The sequence below is a fragment of the Sturnira hondurensis genome, unplaced genomic scaffold (assembly GCF_014824575.4).
Source record: "Sturnira hondurensis isolate 20B ecotype Veracruz unplaced genomic scaffold, ASM1482457v3 Scaffold0006496, whole genome shotgun sequence".
Taxonomy (NCBI): Eukaryota; Metazoa; Chordata; class Mammalia; order Chiroptera; family Phyllostomidae; genus Sturnira; species Sturnira hondurensis.
The window spans coordinates 8,315,176-8,333,857 of NW_028079127.1; positions in this window are offsets into that span (position 1 = coordinate 8,315,176).

Here is an 18,682-nt window from a genome sequence, read left to right on the forward strand (position 1 = left end):
AGATGCTCTAATACTCAAATGGCAGATTATTTTTACTGAGGGACAAAGAAGAACAAGCTGTACTTAAATTTTCTAATTATTTGTTTCTATTCCACATTCATATGTTTCTAGAAATATGTATATATGATGGTCTGCTATTTTTCAGTGAAATTTGCACAAGAAGATTTAGTTTGTACCAGTGCAATTTAGGCTGTACATTAAAAATTCAAAAGTTATAAGATTGAATCATACTATAAAGAATAATTGTATATATATTTTTGATATTCTATGAAAATCAATATAAGGTAAATTTTATTTAATGCTGGTTGCAAAAATACAAATGATTGCTTTTAAAGGGGTTAACAGTGATGGGGGGCCCAGAATTTATTAGATGAAAAGCTAATAAATATTAGCTCAACTTAAAAAATGTTATTTGGCAATTCAGTTTCCTTTTTTTTTTCATTTTGTTTTCTTTTTAATTGTTGTTCAAGTACAGTTTTCTGCCTTTTACCCCATCCCAGCCTACCCCCCTTACCCCTTACCCCTCCCGCCCATTTCCATCACCCCCTTGTTTTTGTCCATGTGTTCTTTACGCTTGTTCCTGTAAATCACTCCCCTTTTCCCCTGAAATTCCCTCCCCTCTCCCCTCTGGGCAATTCAGTTTCTATAATACAAATTATTATTCATTTTTTTCTTTTGAAAATTGATCAATGTGCATGCTTTAAGATTAAAACTACAATTAAAATCCTTAGGAATAAAATTTGACATTATTTTTATGATTTCAATATAATGTGTTGCCTTTTTCCATTTAAAAGAAAGAAATATTAATAAAAGTGTAAAATCTTTATCTTTTAGGGTTTTGGTATAGAAAGGCTATTATGTTTTCTCAACTACACATCTGATTACTAGACCTTTTATTTCTTAGATTTTCACAAATGATTTAAGAGCATGCTGCCATGTTAACCCTGGCTGCTGTGGCTCAGTGGTTGAGGGCCGGCCTGCAATCAAAGGGTCGCCAGTTCGATTCCCAGGGCACCTGCCTGAGTTGTGGGCCAAGTCCCTGGTAGGGGGCATGTGAGAGGTAAGCACACATTGATGTTTCTCTCCCTCTCTTTCTCTCTCCCTTCCCCTATCTAAAATATAAATAAATAAAATCTAAAAAAAAAAGAGCTGGCTTCCATGCTTAACTATCTACTTTTATATTTATGTTTTTAAGAGAAGTTTTCACAAGCATACTTTATCACATTTTGAAATTAAGTATCCAAAATCAATATTTATAGCCATCTTTTTTAATATGATCTAATTAGTGTTATACAGGTAACAAAGAATCAAATAGAAAATTTGAAGTTAGGTTATAAAAATACACTGAAACTTCCATTGTACTAGTACTAGTCAAAACTTAGTAATGCTCAAGGAGCATTGTCAAATGAACAAGAGCGTTTTTTGATAATAGCAATGCTTGTCTGAATTCATGCATGGATCTCATAGTTTACACAGACACAACACACACTCAGGACAAAACTATCAGCTATTTGGAATGATGATATAATTTAATGGTAGAACAAAAATTAATCAGTAAAAATATTGCTTTGTGAAAATATAGCAAAAAAATGAAAATGAATCAATCTAAGTAGACTTGAAACAGTTTAATGTCATTTGCTAGCAAATCACTCCATGTTGGTAACGACCTTGACAAAATGCAGAAGATAATTTAGAAAATTATTATTTGAGTAAAGAAAAGGATGCCAAGTGCTTTCAATTTGCCTGTATAGTGTATCAAAAATTAATGAGTTTTTATTCTTTAGGATCATAATTTGAAGGTATACATGTTATTTAAAACATTAAGTATTTAAAGAATAAAAGGGAAATATATTACCTAATATTGCAGAGAAAAAATTAGACCATTTTATGTAGTATAGTAAGTGTAAACTCTTTCACATTTAAAATATTTTTCAGGTATGTTACTTATTTTGTGTAGGCCCATCAGTAATCTTTTAATGTTCTTACTATGGAATTTTTCAAATTAAATACAAAAATAGCAAGTATTTATTTTAATGAATCTTTAAACATCTGTTAGAATGATCTATACTTCTTACTCTTGCATATTTTAGTGTTTCATTTTCTTCTTTCACTTTTCTTTAATTAAAATACACAATTTTAACATATACACAAACTGTAAATTAATTTCAATTGTGCCTGTATAGAAAGCTAGGTTATATTCAACTTATTATATCAGAGTTCTCCATATTTTGAAATGTATTCTGAATATAAAATTTGTAGTCAAATAAAACTAACATTTGTTTAATAATTCAAATTAATCATTACATCTATATTACATTTGATCAAATGTTCACCCAGATCTAGTTAAGTGCCTACACCATGAGAATGCTATGCTGGGCAGCCTTTAAACTAATTTGATTTAAAGAGAGCATAGCAGTTACTGTACTGCAGTTGAAGTTGCCTCAAAAATAACAAAATAAATGGACTATTCTCTAGATTGTTTGTCAGCTTAAGCTAATGAGCTTTTTTTTTAGATTTAAACTGAAGAAAAAGGACATCCATTCATTCATTTTGTCATATTAAAAATGAAAAATTCAAGCAACAGAAAGTCCATATTCCTTGACCTTTCCTACATCATACAGATGAGTCTTGTTTTCTCCAGTGTTTAAAGCCTTTTTTGAAGTATTTCTATACTTTGCCAAACCTTGCTCTATTTTCAAAGCACACACACATTTAAAATTATTTTTTATTATTGTTCAATTGCAGTTGCCCCCATTCGTCCCCCATTGCTCTTCCCTGTCCTGCAAACCCTAAATAAACGCAATCTTTTACCCTGCAGTGTCCTTTAGCCATTTTCATATGGTGCCTATCGGGCGCAAACCCCATGGCATGTGGGCATTTTGATAGTAATTAATAGAATTACATGAATGTTTGGTGCTACACACTGGCTAATTCAAGAACACAACTACTAAATTCTTTAAACTCTAGAGTCCTAGGAAATCTAGACCTTACCTGTATTGTTTAGGTTGTATTGGGTTTTAACTGGCAGACAAGCTAACCTAACAACATAGAATAAAATAGAGCTTGTAATTTTGCTTCTTAAATTTATATTATGGTATCAATAGATCGGACTTCCACATATGGTGTTTGGTGTTTTATATAACTTTCTGGATATAAAAAATCATTTTATGTTAACCAAAATCTTTCTTATTATTCTATAGAATAAAAACTAATAGAAAATATAAATGTATTTTGGCAAATTTAAATTACCTGATTTGATAAAGCTATAATGTTACATATAAACTATAACTCCCTCTTGTATTAATCATTCATGTATATGTTCACATATAATATTACATAAAACCCTTATTTTCCATGTTTCAATAGATCTCTAAGAGTAGATTTGCTTTCCATTACAGTTGTGAAGATGAAAAAATTCTAGTTCATTCTCATTTGTTAAATAACTTGTTTTTTATTTTCATGTTCATAGGTTGTTTATTTTCTTTTAGATGTGCTTAAAAAAGAATGAATTTTTTCTCAGTTATGGCTATTTGAAAATCTGAAATGACATAGCCAAGGGTGGTTACACAGTGGAAACTGCTCTCTTCTTACCTTTTAGGTTTTTTCCTTCAATAAGCCTAATTTTGCATGATGGCTACTAATACCCAAAATTTAGCAAACAATGTGTCTGGCAGTTTGCTAAATTTTTTACATATTGTTGCATATAAGTTTCACAGCAGTCCTATGATTTACGATTTTTTGAATAAATTAGGAATGTGGAAGACAAAAGAATAAAGCATTTGTTTGTGATTGCCTAACAGGAGCTAAATATTACTCTCCTGGCACCTCTAGCCCTGCCTCCTACATACAGTCCAGGGGGGCTTCTCCAGTCGCTGTAAAAACCAAACCTACCCGGCCCATTAAGTTCCAAACACTGCACCTAAAAGCAGGACCAGGTGCCCTAGGAAGCACTGCCTACAAAAAAAACTATTCAATGCATTCTGAGGCTTTCATATCTGTCTTCTTGCCCAACTTACCACTTTAGGATTTGAATGGTATATAAGGAAGTGAAAACAAAGTAGTAACTAACTCCCAAATAAATCAGGCAGTTCCCTCCTTAACTCTCCTAGGCAGAGCTTCCTTTTCTCGAGATGCACACTCATGTTCGCACTCCTTTCCCAGCATTTCCCAGGTGGACACTAATTCAACTGTTTGTGTTTGTGTTTCTTTCATTAGAACAGGAGCAAATTTATTCCCTGTCGCCATTTTTGTTTTTCTCTAAGGGCTGAAAATATTTTATAGTGCTTTCAACCTCTGTTTAAAAATATCTTTATGATCTAACTGACAAATAATACACAATAAACTACATTTTGATATTTGTCATATGTTTGCAGCCAGGACACTGTCATGATAACCGAAATAATGAACAAATTCATCTAATCAAAAACTTTGCATGATCCCTCTCCTGTCCTTTTCCATGCCACTCATTCCCAGGCAACCGCCAATCTACTTCTAGTCACTGTATACTGGTTTGTAATGTCTGCAAATATATACAAAAGAGCTATACTGTCTGTAATCTTTTTGTCTGGATTATTTTATTCAGTATGATTATTTTGAGATTGGTTCCTGTTTTATGTATCACTAGCTCATTATTTTTACATTTTACTTTATATGGTATGGATATAATATATTTTATGTATTCATTTCACTTTAGATGAGTATTTGGAATGTTTTCCTTGTTTAGCTAGTTAACTTGTATCCTGAAACCTTGCTAAATCTTGAAGGGAGCCTTACATCATGCTGTTATGCTTTGAAGATAATGTGATTTTACTTTGCTGCATTTAATATTTTTCTTTATTTTTTCTTATTGTACTAGATATATATTATAATATATTGTTTAGATTAGAAGTATATGAAAGTTTAATGGAGTAGAAAGAGCTTGAGCTTCTCCTTTATACATATAGACAAGTTTATTGAAAAAGACCATCATATTTTCTCTCTTTTAGCTTCTCCACAGTGACAATGATGTTACTCTTATTTTTTAATATCATGATAAAGATATGGTTAAGTCTCAAATATTGCAATAATCTGAAACAATCATTAGGTCACAATTTTTAGACTCGAAGATCTTTAAGGCAAGGTCCATGTTTTGTTTTCCATATACTGAATTCAGTGGTTCTCCACACAGATCAGGCAGACAATATGTTTTAAAATAAATCCATTTATAAATAACAAAATATCATTCTGCATGTGAGCTGAAAAAGGGAATTTGCTTTACATAGGAGGACTATACAAATACATTATTAGTCATATGCGGGAAGCTGCTCAAGTTTTTCTATGACATGAACAAGTACTCACTTAAAATTTCTTGGCTCTGAAATCTGTTTGATGATGTAGGCATCTGGAAAGATTTTGTGTGAAGGTAGAGACTCTGTTATATAAACAATAAGATTGGGAACACTTTTCATGCCTGGCTTTGCTTTCTTTACGATTTCTTATCAACAAAGCTGTTTTGCTTTCACCAAGGAGGGAATGTTGGTAGTAATCTCTGGTAAACCCATAGCAATATATTTCCAGTCTAGGGACCTTCGGTGCCCTCATCTCACAGAGCATAATAGAATTTTTTAGCTTTGCAAAGCCAGGCCAGACTGTGGCTCTGTGGGAGTGATTATGCAATTCTTACTTTTCATCATCTTCAGTTATATGTTTCATCCCTGTTATGACATCTAGCAATCTTTTGGTATTTCATAAATTAATAATTAGTACTTAAATTGTGGGGAAAACCTGAAGGTGTTTTGTCTGATTCATTCTCTATGCACCATATTCTTAATGAAAGCTAACTCAGTAGTTCCGGTGATGTCAAAGTGGGGTTAGGACGAGGACACCTGGCCTCACTTTTTAAGCCTTAACTGTCTCCTTTATCTGCTTTTACAGGGGCTCAGGGGTCTTTTTGCCAGCCAGTGAATTGCTGGTTTCCACTATCTAAAACACCGTGTCAGTACTGGCAAGACTGACTCTGGATAGAATATCAAAGAAATATTAGATTAAAAATCACAAAGGTGGAATATTATATTTACTTTCCTTCTTTATAACAGTTCAACTTTAGATAATATTTTCCAAATGTATTAAAATTATTACACACTTATAAGTAAAATTAGATTGCTGAAGGATAGTTTCATTTGAAATTTAATGACAAATGCATTTTCCATTGAAAACTGGCTTTAGTTATTTAAAGTATTATATAACAAAAATTAAACAGTGAAATGCAATATATTTATTAGAAAGCTGTGTATGTCATTTACAGCTTTTTTTTCAGGATTTGTTTAGATACTTACTCTCAACAATTATAGTTTAATGTTTTATTCTAAATAAAATTTAATATACTAGCACCTTATTGATTTTGAAAAACTTTTATGAATTTGTGTTTATCATCTATCAGATGCTAATCATTATCCAAGAATGTTCTATGGGGAAGAATAAAGTCTGGCTAATTTATTCAATAGCAGGCAGAAATTTTTTACTTTGTTAGTAATCTCTTCTTCATATAAATGTAATATATTTTATGAAAGTAAATAGTCACCAAAAAACTTACAAACCAATTTTATTTAATTATCTTAGACATAAAATTTTCTCAAATTTCTAGTCATTGTCACACTCATAGTTAAAACAGTCATTTCATTTGATATTCAACTCAATTAACAAACCTATTTTGAGTCTCTACCATATAAAAGCTAACTGTTTTATGTGTTAAAGAGACACAGATAAAATAAATGGGTAGTAATCCCTGGCTGGCGTAGTTCAGTGGATTGAGTGCGGGCCTGTGAACCAAAGGATCGTGGTTCGATTCCCAGTCAGGGCACATGCCTAGGTTGCAGGCCAGTTCCTAGCCCGGGATGCACGAGAGGCAACCACACATTGATATTTCTCTCCCTCTTTCTTTCCCTTCCCCTCTAAAGATAAATAAATAAACATTAAAAAAATAAATGAATGGGTAATAGACTATATTTTTACTGATATGTTTTTTATCATATAATACATCAAAATGAAATATTTTTAAGGAGAAATGAAAACACATTTATTTAATAACACACCCTATTCACAGGGTATGAGGGACAAGCTCTCTTTTTTAAAAATTTTATTTAATTATTTTTCAAGTATAGTTTTCTGTCTATTACTCCCATCCCATCCCACCACCCATGCTCCCCCCTCCCTCCCATTTCCACCCTTCTCATTTGTTGTCCATGTATCCTTTATATTTGTTCCTCTAAATTTCTCTGCTATTTCCCCTGAAATTCTTTCCCCTCTCCACTCTGGTCACTGTCCCCCTGTTCTCTATTTCAGTGTCTTTGGTTATATTTGCTTGCTTGTTTGTTTTGTTGTTTAGCTTCCTGTCAAAGGTGAGATCATATGGTATTTGTCCTTCAACATCTGGCTTATTTCACTCAGCATAATGCTTTCCAGTTCCATCCATGCTGTTGCAAAAGATAGGAGCTCCTTCTTTCTTTCTGTGGCATAGAATTCCATTGTGTATATGTACCATAGTTTTTTGATCCATTCGTTTACTGACGGGCACCTAGGTTGTTTCCAACTCTTGGCTATCGTAAATTGTGCTGCTATCAAAATTAAAACCTAGGTGTGGCAGAAATGAACAAGAAGCTATCTATTGATACAAATCATTTTGAATCTCATTTCTAAGAAAATCATATTATTTTAAAACAATAGTGTCAAAATTTTGACCCGTGGTCCAAAGGGTCACTGGATCCATTCCTATTTAGGGCACAGGCCTGGGCTGCAGGCCAGGTCCTCAGTTGGGAGAGCAGAGAAGCAACCACATACTGATGTTTATTTCCCCTTCCCCTTCATTGTTTATTTCCCCTTCTTTCTCCTTCCCTTCCCCTCTCTCTAAAAATAAATAAATAAAAGCTTTTAAAAATAAACAATGAAGTATCTTCATTGACAGATTATAATTGAATATGAATTAGTTACAGTAATCATCTCTTCTTGGGTTTTAAAAATCAATATTTGATTCCTAAGCAATAGTCATTTAGAAATCAGTAATTCACTAACCCAATTTACTATAATAAGGCTGTTTTAAGGTAATATATTAGGAGTCATTATTTTCACTAACCAAAATTTCATTAGCCAAAAATTATAGTTTAGGTCCCTATGTGATAATTTATATTTATTAGATGAGGATCTAGAAGTGAGTGTTTTGTCTATAAACCACGCCCTATCCCAATGCTCCTTTCTTCTTCCTCTTGTATCATATGGGCATCCTAGGCACCCCGTCTCATCTGCTAACCTTAGCTACAGGCTTACAAGTTCAGCAGCATGGAGTGCTTTTCCTCAAGCATTAAAAAATTGGGTTGTTAGGAACAATTTTCCAGAAAAAAAAAACTCAGTCAAAACTGACCATTGACAGACCTTCTGTTAATTATCTGACATCCCAAGTTGTACATGGCATTAGCATGTAACAAACTCAACGTAGTTCAAAATGATGATTTCTTAGTTCTGTAGTCATCTAGACAAACAGAATGAGCCTTTCAGTCTTCAGTAGTAACCATATCAAGATCTCACAAATAACCTTTTCTAGATTAGCGCCCTCATGATATAAACAAATGATTATCAGATTTAATCTTCATAACAATTCGATAGGTAAGTCTATTTTCTCTGTAAACCTGAGGCAACTGAAACCAAATAACTTGCTGAAGTTTACGAGAACACATTTTTGGGGTACACAAAAAAGAATTGGCTTGACTTAGATTTTCTTCAGCAACCATAGATTTATGGTTGCTGAAGAAAGTAATTAAAAAATCAAAAGTAAAATAAAATAAAAGATAGAATGTACGATGATGCAAAGGCAAAGACGTAAGTTGGAAGTAAGAGAACATCAAGGAATGTTTTTGTACATAGCTATGACAAAATTCAAGTTCTGCGTGGGGAAGATTAATCTAGTACCTGCCAGGTTAGATTAAAGAAAGTACAAATTTAAGATTAGAAGGCCAGTGAGGACACTGGATAAATGTTGTTTCATTTGCATTGTCTAGGAAAGACCCTTATATTTATCACACGGACTACAAAAATAGACTTAAAACTCATTTCTCTAACTTCAGCTTTTTTCTTCAATGGATATACCTCATTATCACCAGAGTGAAGTTCATCAAACACATGCCAATATACAAGTTCTTTATTTTAAGTTTTTTAATGGTTTGTCCTGGCATTGAGAAAAAAAAAAACTCTTTAGAGGCTTTGAGGCTCTTCATAATTTAAATAGATTCCCAGCCTTTTTGCTTACCTCTCTCCAATCTCTACATGCCATACCTTCTTAATATTTAAGCATACCAAATACCTGTTTCAAAATTTAGACTCTTCTGAGTCACTGCCCTTCACATGTTCCATTAAGCCCAGAATGCTCTTTCCTAAACCGTGTTATGTGATCAGTTATTCATCTCTAGAGACCAGCCTAGCTCCACTGCAGTCCCAGTTCAGGAAGACATTATACTCTCTAAGATTTCATTTAGCATGTCTACCTTCCACTATTATGAACTTTATCTCATTTTATTTTAATTATATGTTTATGTGCTTTTCTTCTGCAAGTGATAGATACCCAGAAACATGACACAAAATCTGTGCTAATAATTAAATTTTGGAAAATTATCCTCATCAATAAAAAGGGTATATGTTAGGCAGGAACAAGAAGAAGCAAAGCTCCCAAGACTGTGCATTTCTGAAAGAGAGTGGCATTTCAGTCATCCATACTATTCAGCTAGATGCCCAATGATAGTCCAATAAGGCAAAATCTGTATAACAACAAAGGAACTAGTCACCAATTTAAAGAAAATAATTAAGAACAGCTTCATACCATACCATATTACAACCCTGCCACCTCCATGAGCAACACACTCAAGATGTGAATTTGGGGAACACCAAAGTCCCACTGAAACAATTCCTGTTCTGCAGGGTTGACTCCTGCATGGTAGCTCCTCTGCTGTAGTTGCTGCCAGTCCTCACGGGTGATTGGCCTGGAGATCAATCCCTCCCAGTTGTTTCAACAGCAATCAAAGATCAACTACAGCACACACAGCCCACACAGTACAGTGCACACAGCCCACATGGGCACACCTGGAATGTCTCACTTAGGTAACTAGAGAGGCTGTGCCACTGGGCCCTACGGGAAACCTTAAAGTAGCCTATTATACAAGCCTACTTTACCAAGTCTGGAAGATGTTGTGGCTCTACCTAAAATATAAAAACAAAATTAAGGAAGTGGCCAAAATGCAGAGACAAGAAAACAGGTCTTACATGAAAGAACAGGAAAAATCTCCCCCCAAAAAGGACTAAATGAAATGGAGGCAAACTACTAGACACAGAGTTAAAAATAGTGGTTATAAGAATGTTGAAGAAACTTAGTGAGAATCTCACCAGCATGAATAAAACATAGACACCATAAAAATAATCAGTCAAAAGTAAAAGCTACATTAATTGAAATGAAAAATGACATAGAGAATCAATAGTAGAATAGGAGAAGCCGAGAATCAAATCTAGTGATTTGGAATATAAGGAAACAAAAAACACTGAACCAGAATGCAAAAATAAAAAAGAGTCCCCCCCAAAAAAAAGACAAAAACAATGTAAGATGCCTCTGGGATAACTTTAAGCATACCAGCATTTGCATCATAGTGGTGATGGAAGGAGAAGAGACAGCAAGAAATTGAAAACCTATATGAAAAAATAAAGATGGAAAACTTTCCTAACTTGGCAAAGGAAATAGACATACAAGTCCAGGAAGCAGAGAGAGTCCCAAGCAAGATGTACCCAAAGAGAGTTATACTGAGACATATCATGATTAAAATGCAAAAGGTTAAAAATGAAGAGATAATCTTAAAAGCAGTCAGGAAAAAGCAGTTAGTTACTTACAAATGATATCCCATAAAACTGTCAGCTGATTTCTCAATAGAAACTTCACAGGCCAGAAGGAAATATTGAAAGTAATATAAAGCAAGTACCTATAACAAGATTACTCTACCCAGCAATGCTATCACTTAGAATAAAAAAACATGTAAAGAACTTTACAGAAAAAAAAATGTTAGAGTTCATCACAACCAAATCAATACTGCATGAAATATTAAACGGTCCTATTTAAGAAAAAGTAGAAAAAATATATAAGCCTATCTATCAACAATTGAATCTAAAAAGCAAACTAAAGAACAAGCAAAATAGGAACAGACTCATATGTATAGACAATACTTTGACAATTGCCAGATGAGAGGGAAGTTATGGTGGTAAGTGAAAACTGTGAAAAGGGAAATTGGTTGTTATAGGATATTAATGGAGATATACAGTACAGCATAGGAAATATAGTTAATAATATTTTGATAACTATGTATGGTATCAGATGATTATGAGATTTATCAGGATAATCACTAAGTTATATAACATCTATTCACTAGTGTGTATACCTAAAACTAATGTAATACTGTATGTCAGCTGTAATTGAAAAAAATCATTAAACTGCTAAAAAAGAATATATGGTAGGGTTATTATATAATTTATTTAACCATGATGACTTTCATAATGCAAAATTATTCTTATTTCTTCAACATTAGTCAGGGAAAATCCTACAGAAACTCTGGACAAGTGGTTCATTTTCAGTAAGTTTCCATGGAAATGAGTTTTCTAGGTCAGAAGTGGGTTTGGCTGATTTTAAGAATTTGAGAGAACATTATCTTCTTGTCAACTATTTAAATAGTAATTGGTAAGTGTAGTGAATGTTGTTATTAGTTTGAGCTATATCAAGTATTGAGCCCAAAAGAAGTGTATGCAGTACAAGGAAGATATTCTAGTTCAACAAGGGATGAAACAAAATAGTAAAGGTAATTTGCCAAGACAAAAGCAAGATTCAGTGTAGGTTAGTCTTGTATTTACAGAGTGCTCTTGTAGACATGTAAATCAATGGAACAGACAAGAGAGCAAAAAAAACAAATGCATAACTATATGGTCAATTAAACTACATTTAACAAAAGAGGCAAGAACATACAATGAAGTAAAGAAAATCTATTCAATAACTGGTATGGGGAAAATTAGACAAATACATTCAAAAGAAGAAACTAAACACCGTCTTACACTGCATACAAGAAAAAACTCAAAATAGATTAAGGATTTAAATGTAATGTTGGAAACAATAAAACTCTAAGAAGAAAGCATAGGCAATAAAATCTTGGACATTTTTCTTAGTAATATTTTTTCTTATATATCTCCTCAGGCAAGAGAAACAAAAGAAAAATAAACAAATAACACTACATCAAATTAAAATGTTTTTTCACAGCAAAGGAAAAGATCAACAAAATGAAAAGACAACACACTAAATGGGAGAACATGTTCACCAAGTATACTTTTGATAAGGACTCAATATTCAAAATTTATATAGAACTCATATGACTCAACATCAAACAAAAAACCCAAACAGTTCAATTATCTTAAAAAATGGGTAAAGGACCTGAATAGACACTTTTCTAAAGACAATATGCAGATGGCCAATAGACATATGAAAAGATACTCCACATCACTAATCAGAGAAATGCTAATTAAAAACGCAGTGAAATATGACCTCATACCTGTCAGCACCAACAAACAACAAATGCTGGTGAGGATGCAGAGAAAAGGGAACCCTCATGCTCTGTGCGTAGAAATGTAGATTGGTGTAGCCACTGTGGAAATCAATATAGAGTTACTGTTCAAAATAAAAATTAAATTACGCGAGGACCCAGCAATTCTACTTCTGGGTATAAGTCTAAAGAAACCCAAAACACTAATTTGAAAGAACATGTGCACCCCCATGTTCATGCAGTCTTTCTTACAACAGCAAAGTTATGGAAGCAACCTAAGCACGCATCAATAAAGTGGATTAAAAAGTGGTGATACATATATACAACAAAATATTAGTCAGCCATTTAAAAAAATGAAATCTTATTCCTTCAGACAGCATGGATTGACATAATAGGTATTATGATAAGTGAAATAAGTCAGTCAGAAAAGACCTTGGATGGTGTGGCTCAGTGGATTGAGCACCAGCCTGAGAATCAAAGTGTTGTGGATTCAATTCCCATTCAGGGCACATGCATGTGTTGCTGGCCAGGTCCCCAGTAGGGGCCCTGAAGAGGCAACTACACAATGATGTTTCTCTCCCTTTCTTTCTCCCTCCCTGCCCCTCTCTAAAAATAAATAAATAAAATCTTTTAAAAAAGAGATAAATACCACATGACTTTACATGTGTGTGGAATCTAATGAATAATATAAACAAATAAACAAACAAGACAGAAACAGAGTCATAGATACAGAAAATGGACTGATATTTGCTAGAAGCGAGGGAAATTAGGGGCCTGGATAAGAAAGGTAAAGGGATTGAGTAATACAGATTGGTAGTTACATAATAGTCATAGAAATGTAAGGTACAGCACAGGTTATACAGTCAGTAATATTATAAAAGCTATGTATGGTGCCAGGTGGGTACTGGAAATATAAGGAGAATACTTTGTGAAGTACCCAATTGTCTAAACACTATGTTGTCACTTTAAACTAATACAAAATAGTGTTGGCTATAAGCTATAATCAGAAAAATTAAAAATTAAAAAATATATTGCATTTGTTGTTAGAGTAAATCTTTTTTCCCATTTTTTTATTTAATTCTTTTTCAAGTACAGTTTTCTGTCTATTACTCCCATCCCATCCCACCCCTGTGCTCCGCCCCTCCCTCCCATTTCCACCCTTCTCAGTTGTTGTCCATGTATCCTTTATATATATGTTCCTCCAAATCCCTCCCCTATTTCCCCTGAAATTCCCTCCCCTCTCCCCTCTGGTCACTGTCAGCCCATTCTCTATCTCAGTGTCTTTGGTTATATTTTGCTTGCTTGTTTGTTTTGTTGTTTAGCTTCCTGTCAAAGGTGAGATCATAAGGTATTTGTCCTTCAATACCTGGCTTATTTTACTCAGCATAATGCTCTCCAGTTCCATCCATGATGTTGCAAAAGGTAGGAGCTCCTTTTTTTCTGCAGCATAAAATTCCATTGTGTATATGTACCATCGTTTTTTGATCCATTCATTTACTGACAGGCACCTAGGTTGCTTCCAACTCTTGGCTATTGTAAATTGTGCTGCTATGAACATTGGGGTGCATATGTTCTTTGGGATTGGTATTTTAGGGTTCTTAGGATACAATCCTAGCACTGGAATTGCTGGGTCAAAAGGCAAGTCTTAAATGTTCTCACCAAAATGATAATAACATTAACTATAACAATATGAGGTGATGGATGTGTTAACTAACTTTGTTTTGGTAATAATTTCACAATATATAAGTATACTAAGTCATCGTGCAAAAATAATGGAAAAATATTAAAAATAATATTTAAAAATGATTGAACTGATTACAAAGTATCCCATATAATGTCTTTATAGATGTTTATAGCATTTTTACCAATGCCTCTCTATGATTTTTTGATAGGGGTAATTTAGTTTTCTGTTTAATTTTAGAAAAAAAATTCAAACTAAGAATATTCAAATATTCTATTAATATATAGGGAATATGCGTAGCCACCCTGCTGTACATTACATGGTCATGATGTATTTCAAAACTGGAAGTTTGTACCGTATGACATCCTTCACCCATTTTGACATTTTGCCCACCTCTTACCTCCCTCCACCCTTCATATAACCAACCATCTGTTCTAATTCTGAGCTTGTTTTTGTTTTGCTTTGTAGATTTCACATGTGAGTGAGATGTATGGTATTTGTTTTTCTATGGCTGGTTCATTTTACTTAGCAGAAGCTTTTTAGTTTTATTTAGTCCCACTCATTTTTGCTTTTGTTGTTTTTGCTTGTGATGTCATATCCAAAACAAAAAAACAAAACAAAACAAAACTGCCAAGACCTATGTCAAGGAGCTCACCACCTATGTTTTCTTCTAGGAGTTTTATGGTTTCAGGTTTTACATTCAAGTCTTTAATGCATTTTGAGTTAATTTTTGTGTATTGTATAAGATAGTAGTCTAGTCTCTTTGCATGTGGCTGTCCAATTTTCCCAGAACCAGTTACTGAAGAGACTGCCTTTTCTCCATTGTATATATTTAACTACTCCATCCTTTCTCAAAATTGCTTTGGCTTTTCAGCATCTTTTGTGGTCCAATTAAAAAATATGGATCTATGAAATATATCAATTTGGCACATACAGTTATACTCTGGCATAAGACCCAGATTTCCCATTCAGAACCCAAACATTAATTCCTCCAGCTAGTAGGCATGTTAGCTATTGACAGACCACAGCTGAATTAGTTAGCTTGACCTGAAGGGACCTGCCTTGCCCAAGACCCTGCCTCACCTCTTGAGAGCAGCTGCACCCAGTGGCTGGTCCATATTGGGGTGCAAAGGCCTGACTCCCTTGTCTTGACTGAGAAGTGATGTGAATGTCCATCTCTGCTTCAGACTCCTTCATAGGATCAGTGTTGTCCTCTGTTGAAACTGCATTTCACAAATGAATCACAGTTTTCCTTTTCTCACTACCAGTGCATTTTCCCTCACACCTTCACTGGCAATGTCCTAGAGAGAACTCCCCAATAATGGGCCTGCCAATTAGATTTGTTTGACCTGCACACAAATCTAATTTGCAGAGTCTATTTCTGAGGTAAACTAACTTCAAATGTTAGGGCTACTTTGGAGATTACTCTAACCATGGTGTTAATATTATAATAAAATTATTAGGCAGACAATGTCTAATACTATACAATTACAAAAGTAATAGTTATACTCTTTGATAAAGAATATTTTATGATCATTTGTACCGTTACCAAGGTGATAATGAGTATGAACTTATAAATAAGGTCATAACAATTTATAATTTAATAAATGTTAAAGTAGTATTTGTCTACTTTCTACATTTAACTGCTTCCTGTATGATTATACATTATTGTCATTCCTTTTTCATTATAAACTTCTGATGATGAGAAAAATCAAAGCCTTGTATTAAGTTATCTGCTAACATAATTGAATACAACCAACATTCGAACATGGATTATATTATTCTAAGATCTTTTCATATGGTGAAATGTTTGCTCTCAGGGCTGCAAAACTGCGACCCGACCAGTAGGAGTCTATGGGTAACACTTGCAGAATGTGTGAGAAGAAATGGTGTATAAAAAATGGGCGTGGCTATACTTGGAAGAGTGGTTTCTAAGCGGAAAGTCTTTCTAAAGAGTTCCAGGAAAAAGGGGATAGCTTCATTAGAATGATCAGCGCTAGAGGAAAGCAGGGAAGACAGTGATAAATGGCTCGCTGTGTAGCACCGTTGGTGACCTCAGTTCCTTCGCTAGGGACTAAGGGAAATCACGAACAATGTTCATAGCTAACATAGATAATGCTGTTGGTACTTGCTAAAAGATCATTTTTGCTACTTTACTGTTAAAGAATTTGTCATTGGAAATGAACCACCAGGTTTAATAAAAAATATTTCCCAGATTTGGGGGGTATGTTTTGAAAGGTAAGAACTGTGATAGTCTCCTAACCCAGAATACCACAAATATTTTAAAGGGTCCTTAATGGCTTTCGTCCTTGATATAAGTAGTGCTTTTTGTTTTTTTTCCAATTTAAGTGTCACTTTGTTATCCTTGAGAAGTTGTGAAAATTTGCTAGTCCATGGCATTCTTATATGTGAAACAACAATAATAGGAAAAAACATTTTATGTATTAAAATAATAACATTTTTTCACAAGCTGGTTTTAGAAGCATTTTTATATAAAGAGAAAGAGGGAAAATGCTGAACAGTGTGTAGGGGAGGGCATCCTGTGAGGTTTCCCTGTGTTTGTGTTAACTAATCAAGCATGAACAAAATGTCCTGCTCTCTATTATGTTGTTTGTTATAAAAGTGCTTCAGATTTAATTTTCATAAAAGTACTTAAAAGAAATCCTTCTTAAAAGCATGAACACTCATACCACTTCAGATAAACATGAGTTTCTGTATTAGTCAAAACTGAAATGCACAAAATACGAATCCCAGATATCAAGAAAGTATTTTTATTTATAATATCTTGCTTTTGTAAAATTATAAGAACATTAAAAAAAATTAGCCTATTTTTTAAAATAAAACCTGTGCTTATTGAAGGACATACTCAAGTACAGACTTGGGGATGGAGATCTTCGTAGAGTCTGTACTTGATGGTGAATTTGTCAAAGTGCACTTTTATGTTAAATTATTCATCACTTAGTAATCTTGGCAAAGCTTCCTAAGCATAACTTTATCACATTAATATACAGAAATCAATTCACAAAAATATGGAAAAAACTGACAAGAAAGCAATGTCCCTTGGAATATAATCTTGTCATTTTTTTAATACTCATGTTGTGCTAAGAAATAAGTCAACAGGTGTTTCAGAGGGATGTTGTTTTAGGATCTAGCATTATTAAAATATGATGTAGAAGACTACATAGTGAAAATAGTGAGGAAGAGGGAGAATCTGAGCAATAATGGAAATAATTTTCTACAATGAATATATCCTAGATATTGGAGTAGACTTTTTGGTAGAAGTGAGGGTATGAGTTAGTTGGCTTATAAAAGGATTTGCCACTTCCAGCAGGATCAGAGAGGATCTGCCACAAAATGGAGACGTCCAGACAAGTTAGTAATAGCTGGAACACCTAGCATCAGACATATGGGTGAGAGAAACTTTCCATGTAACAGAGAACCAGGCAATAAAAAAAGGTAGGTGCCCTGGCTGGTGTGGCTCACTGGATTGAGTGCCGGCTTGAGAACCAAAATATTGCCAGTTCAATTCCTAGTCAGGGCAGGTGCCTGGGCTGCTGGTGAGGTCCTTAGGTGGGGCATTCGAGAGGTAACTGATTGATGTATCTCTTGCACATTCAATGTTTCTCTGTCTTTCTCCCTCCCTTCCCTGCCCTCTCTAAAAATAAACAAATAAAATCTTCAAAAAATTTAAAGAAAAGAAGCCAAGCAGAGAATTGTCAGAAACTACTCTGTAAATTAGGGTAAGAGATTAGATGCAGCACTTATTCATTTATTTAATCAACCGACAATTGTGCATTGAACATTTAATATATCTGGCACTACTTTGTAGTAGGCACACAAAGTTCTTTACTCTCACAGTGATAACATCCAGGGGGAGAAGCAAATAGTAAAAGATGAATATTTAAGTATACATTTTGTTAGCTTGTGGTCAATGTCAACCAGTAAATTAGAGCATGGTAAGTAAATAACTTTTGGGGTGAGGAGTACTGCACTTTTAGATAAGATAGTCAGAAAAGACCTCACAGACAAGGTAACGTTTGAGAAAAGTCCTAAAGTAATTGACAGAGAGAACCATACAAATGTCTGTGGTAACAGCATTCCAAATTTCCTAAGGTAGAGCATACCTGGACAGTGTGACCATAAAGAGATGAGCAAAGGGGAGAAGAGTAGGAGATGTGGTGGGAATACCGGTAGGTTCTGCAGATTTTGCAGGTCATAATAAAGATTTTGAATTTTAGTCACTATAGAAAACTGAAATATCAATGGCTTTTTTGATTCAGTACAAACAGTTCTAGATTTGGTGTCTCTTTCTGAAGTTTATTTTCTGTTAAGACACATTATGCCCCAGGCATAATCTATATCCAATCAGCTGCAAAAAGCTGCTGCCTATCACTCAAAAAATATTTGAGTATGTGCC